Source organism: Penaeus japonicus, unplaced genomic scaffold (assembly GCF_977035675.1).
Source record: "Penaeus japonicus unplaced genomic scaffold, GWHDUDI00000001_assembly GWHDUDI00000003, whole genome shotgun sequence".
NCBI classification, from domain to species: Eukaryota; Metazoa; Arthropoda; class Malacostraca; order Decapoda; family Penaeidae; genus Penaeus; species Penaeus japonicus.
This window is the reverse complement of record NW_028234405.1, coordinates 42,384,236-42,391,735: the sequence shown is the minus strand read 5'-3', so window position 1 is coordinate 42,391,735 and position 7,500 is coordinate 42,384,236.

The following is a 7,500-nucleotide window of genomic DNA, read 5'->3' as shown; positions in this document are numbered from 1 at the left end:
AAGTGTGAATATTTATTTGATGCCAAGCACTCTGCACATTATATCATAAGGCAATCCTGCCAGAGTGTAGCAGACGGCGATCGCATCCCGACGCACCACCGCATTGGTCAATTAGGAAACACCACCAGCCAATGAGGACACAGGTCAAACGGCAGGTCACGAGAGTAAACACGGCGCCCGAGCTTAAAAGACGGGATGTCACGAGAAAAAGTTAGTACGCTCCTGACCTCACGCCGCCACGCCGTTACACCAAGCAACCGTGCCTACGAGATAACATTTAGAAAATATATTTAGTGAAAACAATAAACTGAAGAAAAACGCCGAGAACTTTCTCTTCATATACCACTAATCTACAGTGGTGACCCCGAAGTGATCTCGCAAAGGAAAATAGTGAGACAGTGCAAAGTGACAAATAGTGAATGTGCCTAGAAAAATAGTGAAACGACACAAAGTGACCGAAAAGAAAATAGCAAAAACGTAATATACAGTGTAAATTGACGATTCAGCACATAGTGAAACAATACAAAGTGTAGAAAACAGTGCGGTAAAGAACAACCGCCCACCCTACGCGTGACCTCACCTCACTTCCCTCCCTTCCCCCAACCCTCTCTCCCCCGTGCTTCATGACATCTCCCGCCGTACGAAACACACGCAGTAAGCACGCCGAAACGATCCTTGCGTTGTTCTCACCTCAAAAGAAAGCGCAAATTGTGCCCAGCACATCTCATCGTATATCACCATCCCCCAGCCCGACCCACGCCGCTTCACCCACGCTACATAGAGCAGTAGCCCACAACAGTCACGACCCGTCACCGACGCCCATCACTATGGCAACACTCCAGGCTTTCCTACCCCTCCCTGAATGTAACATGCACGACCTTAAAGCTTGGTTCATTCAGATCGAGATGGCATTTAAGACGAGGAATATTATGTCCCCAGAAGACCAATACGTCCACCTAGTACAGCGTTTGCCCTCAGGTCTCATGACTACCGTCATGGACATAATCGAAAATCCATTAATGAATACGTATACACACCTGAAAGACGCCATTCTTGAACGTGCTATGCCGGACGCAAACCTTGCCCTCACCACTCTACTAACATCGGACAGCCTCCACGGCCTGACCCCCTCGCAGTTCCTTCGTCGCTTACGCCGACTTTTAAACGACGCCAAACAGTCACTGAGCGACGACTATATAAAAAGCATACTCATCGCCAGGCTACCTCTTCACATCAGACCGGCCGCAGAATGCTCATTTGCCCCTTCCCTTGACGCTCTCGTTAAGAGCCTGGATAAGCTAGTCGCCATCCCGCCGCAGCAATCAACCACGACAGCTTCGGTTCGTTTCGATACTGCCGAAGAATTCTCTGAACAGCTGCGGTCGCTAACAAACGCAATACGGGATATCAAACTCTCCATATCTTCGCCTTCCAACAGAGATGGCTCACTATCTCCCCATCGCCGCCGGAACGCATACACATCACATTCCCCCCTTCGACACTCCCGGTCACCATCCGCACAACGCCGCCCACGCTCACCATCCCACCATGACCATCGTCGATTCTCGCCCTCTCGCCGTCGCGACTCTCTACAGCGACGTAGCAGCACGGACTCCCGCCATTCTTCCGAGGTCGCCCGGTACCCGCTACAACAAAATAACGAGGTATGCTGGTACCATTACAACTTCGGCCGTCGCGCGAGGAATTGCGAACCTCACTGCTCTCTCTGGCAGGGAAACGAACCAAACAGGGGTTAACGGCGTCTGCCTCCTGTTCCCCATACAAGAGACGCCTCCTTTATCTAACCGACCTGAAGACAAGCACGCGTTTCCTGGTAGACACAGGGGCAGAGGTCAGTTTACTCCCTCCCAGACGCCAAGACAGACGTTCAGAGAGTTCACGTAACCTGCAAGCAGCAAACGGAGTGCTAATTCCCAGTTACGGCGAACGTTCACTGACACCAAACTTTCAAATAGGAAAAAATAAAATGCATTTCCCCTGGATATTCGTCATTGCGGAAGTGGAGTTCCCTATCCTAGGCGCAGATTTTCTCGAGCATTTTGACCTTCTTGTAGACATTAAGAGGCACAAGATCACCATCGCAGGAGAATCAACACGCGTCGCCTCAGTGAACGCCCCGGCGCTGGCCATCAAGCGCCTCCCTGGAACGTCGTGCCCCTATAGGTCCCTCCTGAAGGAATTCCCGTCTCTCACCGCCCCTCTTAACAGCAACAAGACACCGCATCATTCCATACAACACCATATTCGAACAAGAGAACCACCTGTTGTTACCCGACCCAGACGCCTGAACCATGAACGTTACCTGGAAGCTAAAGCCGAATTTGACCACATGGAGAAGCTTGGCTACGTGCGAAAATCCAGTAGCACGTGGGCATCACCACTCCACATGGTTAAGAAGAAGGACGGAGGATGGAGACCATGTGGGGACTATAGACTTCTGAATGCTCAGACTGTGCCTGACAGATATCCAGTCCCTCACATTCAGGACTTCTCCCAACATCTCGCTGACTGCAACATTTTCTCTCGCATCGACCTGGTTAAAGCATACCATCAAATACCAGTAGCGAAGGAACACGTACCGAAAATAGCAGTTACTACACCATTCGGCCTGTACGAGTACCTGGTAATGCCCTTCGGTCTGTGCAACGCTGCCCAGTCGTTCCAGCGTTTCATGGACGAAGTAACCCAAGGACTCAGCAACACCTTCGTTTACATCGACGACGTCCTCGTAGCGAGTACGGATGCAGACGCACACAAGCAACACCTCAAGGACCTTTTCAAGCGCTTCTCCGAGTTCGGCATCGTCATCAACCCGGAAAAGTGCGAATTCGGAGTACAGACTTTGACATTCCTCGGACACACCGTCAGTGCGACGGGCATCACCCCCGACACATCGAAGATCGAAGTCATCAAGAAGTTCCCACGCCCAACAACGCAGCGCCAGCTACGACGATTTCTTGGCATGATGAACTTCTACAGAAGATTTCTCCCACAGGGTGCACAATTGATGGCACCCCTCCACAACCTACCAACACCGACAAGGAAAGGACAGCGCCAGAGGGACATCGAATGGACCGACGCAACTCTCGCGACATTCGAAAACTGCAAGATCGCCCTGGCCACAGCCTCCTCCCTCACCCACCCACGCCCAGAGGTCCCTACAAGCATCATCGTCGACGCTTCGGACACGGCCGTCGGGGCCGTCCTGCAGCAGCACGTCAACGGTCAAGACTGCCCCCTGGGATTCTTCTCGAAGACACTACAACCGAGAGAACGGAAGTACTCGGCATTCGGTAGGGAGCTTTTAGCTGCATACCTCGCCATTAAACATTTCCGAAGCGAGGTAGAAGGTCGCAGCTTCCATATCATCACCGACCATAAGCCTCTAATTTACGCGTTAAGATCTAGAGCGCCGAGGCAAAACCCGAGGGAAGAGAGACATCTAGATTTTATCTCCCAATTCTCCTCCGACATTCGCCACATAAAGGGAGAGAACAACCAAGCAGCGGATGCGCTCTCCCGGATAGTGGTCGCAAACACCACCTGGCAGAATACGCCGATCGACTTCGCTGAGGTCGCAGCAGAGCAACGCAAGGACGCCACACTCCAAGGCATCCGCGATTCCACGTTGCTCCGCCTTCAGCCACTCACACTCGCAGATGACATCATAGTCGAGTGTGACACAACGAAGCCCACCCCACGGCCATACATACCACCCTCCCTGAGAAAGAAATTTTTCGACGCCTACCATCAGCACCGCGGAGTTAACGCCACGCATAGACTCATCACCAGCAAGGTCGTGTGGCCGGGCATTAATTCCGACGTCAGGAGATGGAGCCGTACCTGCTTGCAATGCCAGCGATCTAATATATATATATATGTACATTTATTTATATATATATGTATATATGTATATATATATACACATATACATATATATATAAACATTTATACATATATATACATATACATATATAAAAATATACATTACATATATATATTAAATATATATATACATTACATATATATATACACATTAAATTTTATATATATATATATATATATATATATATATATATATTATACAATACACATACATGTATTTGTAGGTATATGATTTGTTCATGTGTTTTTTTTTTTGTTTTTTTTTTTGTTTTCATGGTTTCTAAAATTATATTACATTTTCAGGCTCCCAAACGCAAAGCTCTTCATTTGAAGAAGAAAGGAAATGTCGCGAAGAAGGAGCGGCGAGAGTTATATTAGAACCGTTGGATAGTGACACTTTACAGTCACGAAGAAGGAGCGGCGAGAGTTATATTAGAACCGTTGGATAGTGACACTTTACAGTCACGAAGAAGGAGCGGCGAGAATTCTATTAGAACCGTTGGATAGTGACACTTTACAGTCACGAAGAAGGAGCGGCGAGAATTCTATTAGAACCGTTGGATAGTGACACTTTACAGTCACGAAGAAGGAGCGGCGAGAATTCTATTAGAACCGTTGGATAGTGACACTTTACAGTCACGAAGAAGGAGCGGCGAGAGTTCGATTAGAACCGTTGGATAGTGACACTTTACATTCAAGAAGATATGTGCGGTACCCATGGTGTTTTTTTTTTTTTTTTTTTTTTTTTTTTCAAGAAGAAAGGAACTGTTGGATAGTGACACTTTACATTCACGAAGATATGTGCGGTACCCATGGTGGTTTTTTTTTTTTTTTTTTTTTTTTTCAAGAAGAAAGGAACTGTTCCGAAGAAGGAGCGGCGAGAGTTTTATTAGTTTTATTATAGGCGTTGGATAGTGACACTTTATGCGCGGTACCCATGCAGAGGATTTTTTTGTGCTTCGATATGAGCTATATTTCAAGTGTGAATATTTATTTGCAGCCAAGCACTTTATAGTGACACTTTACAGTCACGAAGAAGGAGCGGCGAGAGTTATATTAGAACCGTTGGATAGTGACACTTTACAGTCACGAAGAAGGAGCGGCGAGAGTTCGATTAGAACCGTTGGATAGTGACACTCGTTGGATAGTGACACTTTACATTCAAGAAGATATGTGCGGTACCCATGGTGTTTTTTTTTTTTTTTTTTTTTTTTTTTTCAAGAAGGAACTGTTCCGAAGAAGGAGCGGCGAGAGTTTTATTAGAGGCGTTGGATAGTGACACTTTATGCGCGGTACCCATGCAGAGGATTTTTTTGTGCTTCGATTTTACATATATTTCAAGTGTGAATATTTATTTGATGCCAAGCACTCTGCACATTATATCATAAGGCAATCCTGCCAGAGTGTAGCAGACGGCGATCGCATCCCGACGCACCACCGCATTGGTCAATTAGGAAACACCACCAGCCAATGAGGACACAGGTCAAACGGCAGGTCACGAGAGTAAACACGGCGCCCGAGCTTAAAAGACGGGATGTCACGAGAAAAAGTTAGTACGCTCCTGACCTCACGCCGCCACGCCGTTACACCAAGCAACCGTGCCTACGAGATAACATTTAGAAAATATATTTAGTGAAAACAATAAACTGAAGAAAAACGCCGAGAACTTTCTCTTCATATACCACTAATCTACAGTGGTGACCCCGAAGTGATCTCGCAAAGGAAAATAGTGAGACAGTGCAAAGTGACAAATAGTGAATGTGCCTAGAAAAATAGTGAAACGACACAAAGTGACCGAAAAGAAAATAGCAAAAACGTAATATACAGTGTAAATTGACGATTCAGCACATAGTGAAACAATACAAAGTGTAGAAAACAGTGCGGTAAAGAACAACCGCCCACCCTACGCGTGACCTCACCTCACTTCCCTCCCTTCCCCCAACCCTCTCTCCCCCGTGCTTCATGACATCTCCCGCCGTACGAAACACACGCAGTAAGCACGCCGAAACGATCCTTGCGTTGTTCTCACCTCAAAAGAAAGCGCAAATTGTGCCCAGCACATCTCATCGTATATCACCATCCCCCAGCCCGACCCACGCCGCTTCACCCACGCTACATAGAGCAGTAGCCCACAACAGTCACGACCCGTCACCGACGCCCATCACTATGGCAACACTCCAGGCTTTCCTACCCCTCCCTGAATGTAACATGCACGACCTTAAAGCTTGGTTCATTCAGATCGAGATGGCATTTAAGACGAGGAATATTATGTCCCCAGAAGACCAATACGTCCACCTAGTACAGCGTTTGCCCTCAGGTCTCATGACTACCGTCATGGACATAATCGAAAATCCATTAATGAATACGTATACACACCTGAAAGACGCCATTCTTGAACGTGCTATGCCGGACGCAAACCTTGCCCTCACCACTCTACTAACATCGGACAGCCTCCACGGCCTGACCCCCTCGCAGTTCCTTCGTCGCTTACGCCGACTTTTAAACGACGCCAAACAGTCACTGAGCGACGACTATATAAAAAGCATACTCATCGCCAGGCTACCTCTTCACATCAGACCGGCCGCAGAATGCTCATTTGCCCCTTCCCTTGACGCTCTCGTTAAGAGCCTGGATAAGCTAGTCGCCATCCCGCCGCAGCAATCAACCACGACAGCTTCGGTTCGTTTCGATACTGCCGAAGAATTCTCTGAACAGCTGCGGTCGCTAACAAACGCAATACGGGATATCAAACTCTCCATATCTTCGCCTTCCAACAGAGATGGCTCACTATCTCCCCATCGCCGCCGGAACGCATACACATCACATTCCCCCCTTCGACACTCCCGGTCACCATCCGCACAACGCCGCCCACGCTCACCATCCCACCATGACCATCGTCGATTCTCGCCCTCTCGCCGTCGCGACTCTCTACAGCGACGTAGCAGCACGGACTCCCGCCATTCTTCCGAGGTCGCCCGGTACCCGCTACAACAAAATAACGAGGTATGCTGGTACCATTACAACTTCGGCCGTCGCGCGAGGAATTGCGAACCTCACTGCTCTCTCTGGCAGGGAAACGAACCAAACAGGGGTTAACGGCGTCTGCCTCCTGTTCCCCATACAAGAGACGCCTCCTTTATCTAACCGACCTGAAGACAAGCACGCGTTTCCTGGTAGACACAGGGGCAGAGGTCAGTTTACTCCCTCCCAGACGCCAAGACAGACGTTCAGAGAGTTCACGTAACCTGCAAGCAGCAAACGGAGTGCTAATTCCCAGTTACGGCGAACGTTCACTGACACCAAACTTTCAAATAGGAAAAAATAAAATGCATTTCCCCTGGATATTCGTCATTGCGGAAGTGGAGTTCCCTATCCTAGGCGCAGATTTTCTCGAGCATTTTGACCTTCTTGTAGACATTAAGAGGCACAAGATCACCATCGCAGGAGAATCAACACGCGTCGCCTCAGTGAACGCCCCGGCGCTGGCCATCAAGCGCCTCCCTGGAACGTCGTGCCCCTATAGGTCCCTCCTGAAGGAATTCCCGTCTCTCACCGCCCCTCTTAACAGCAACAAGACACCGCATCATTCCATAC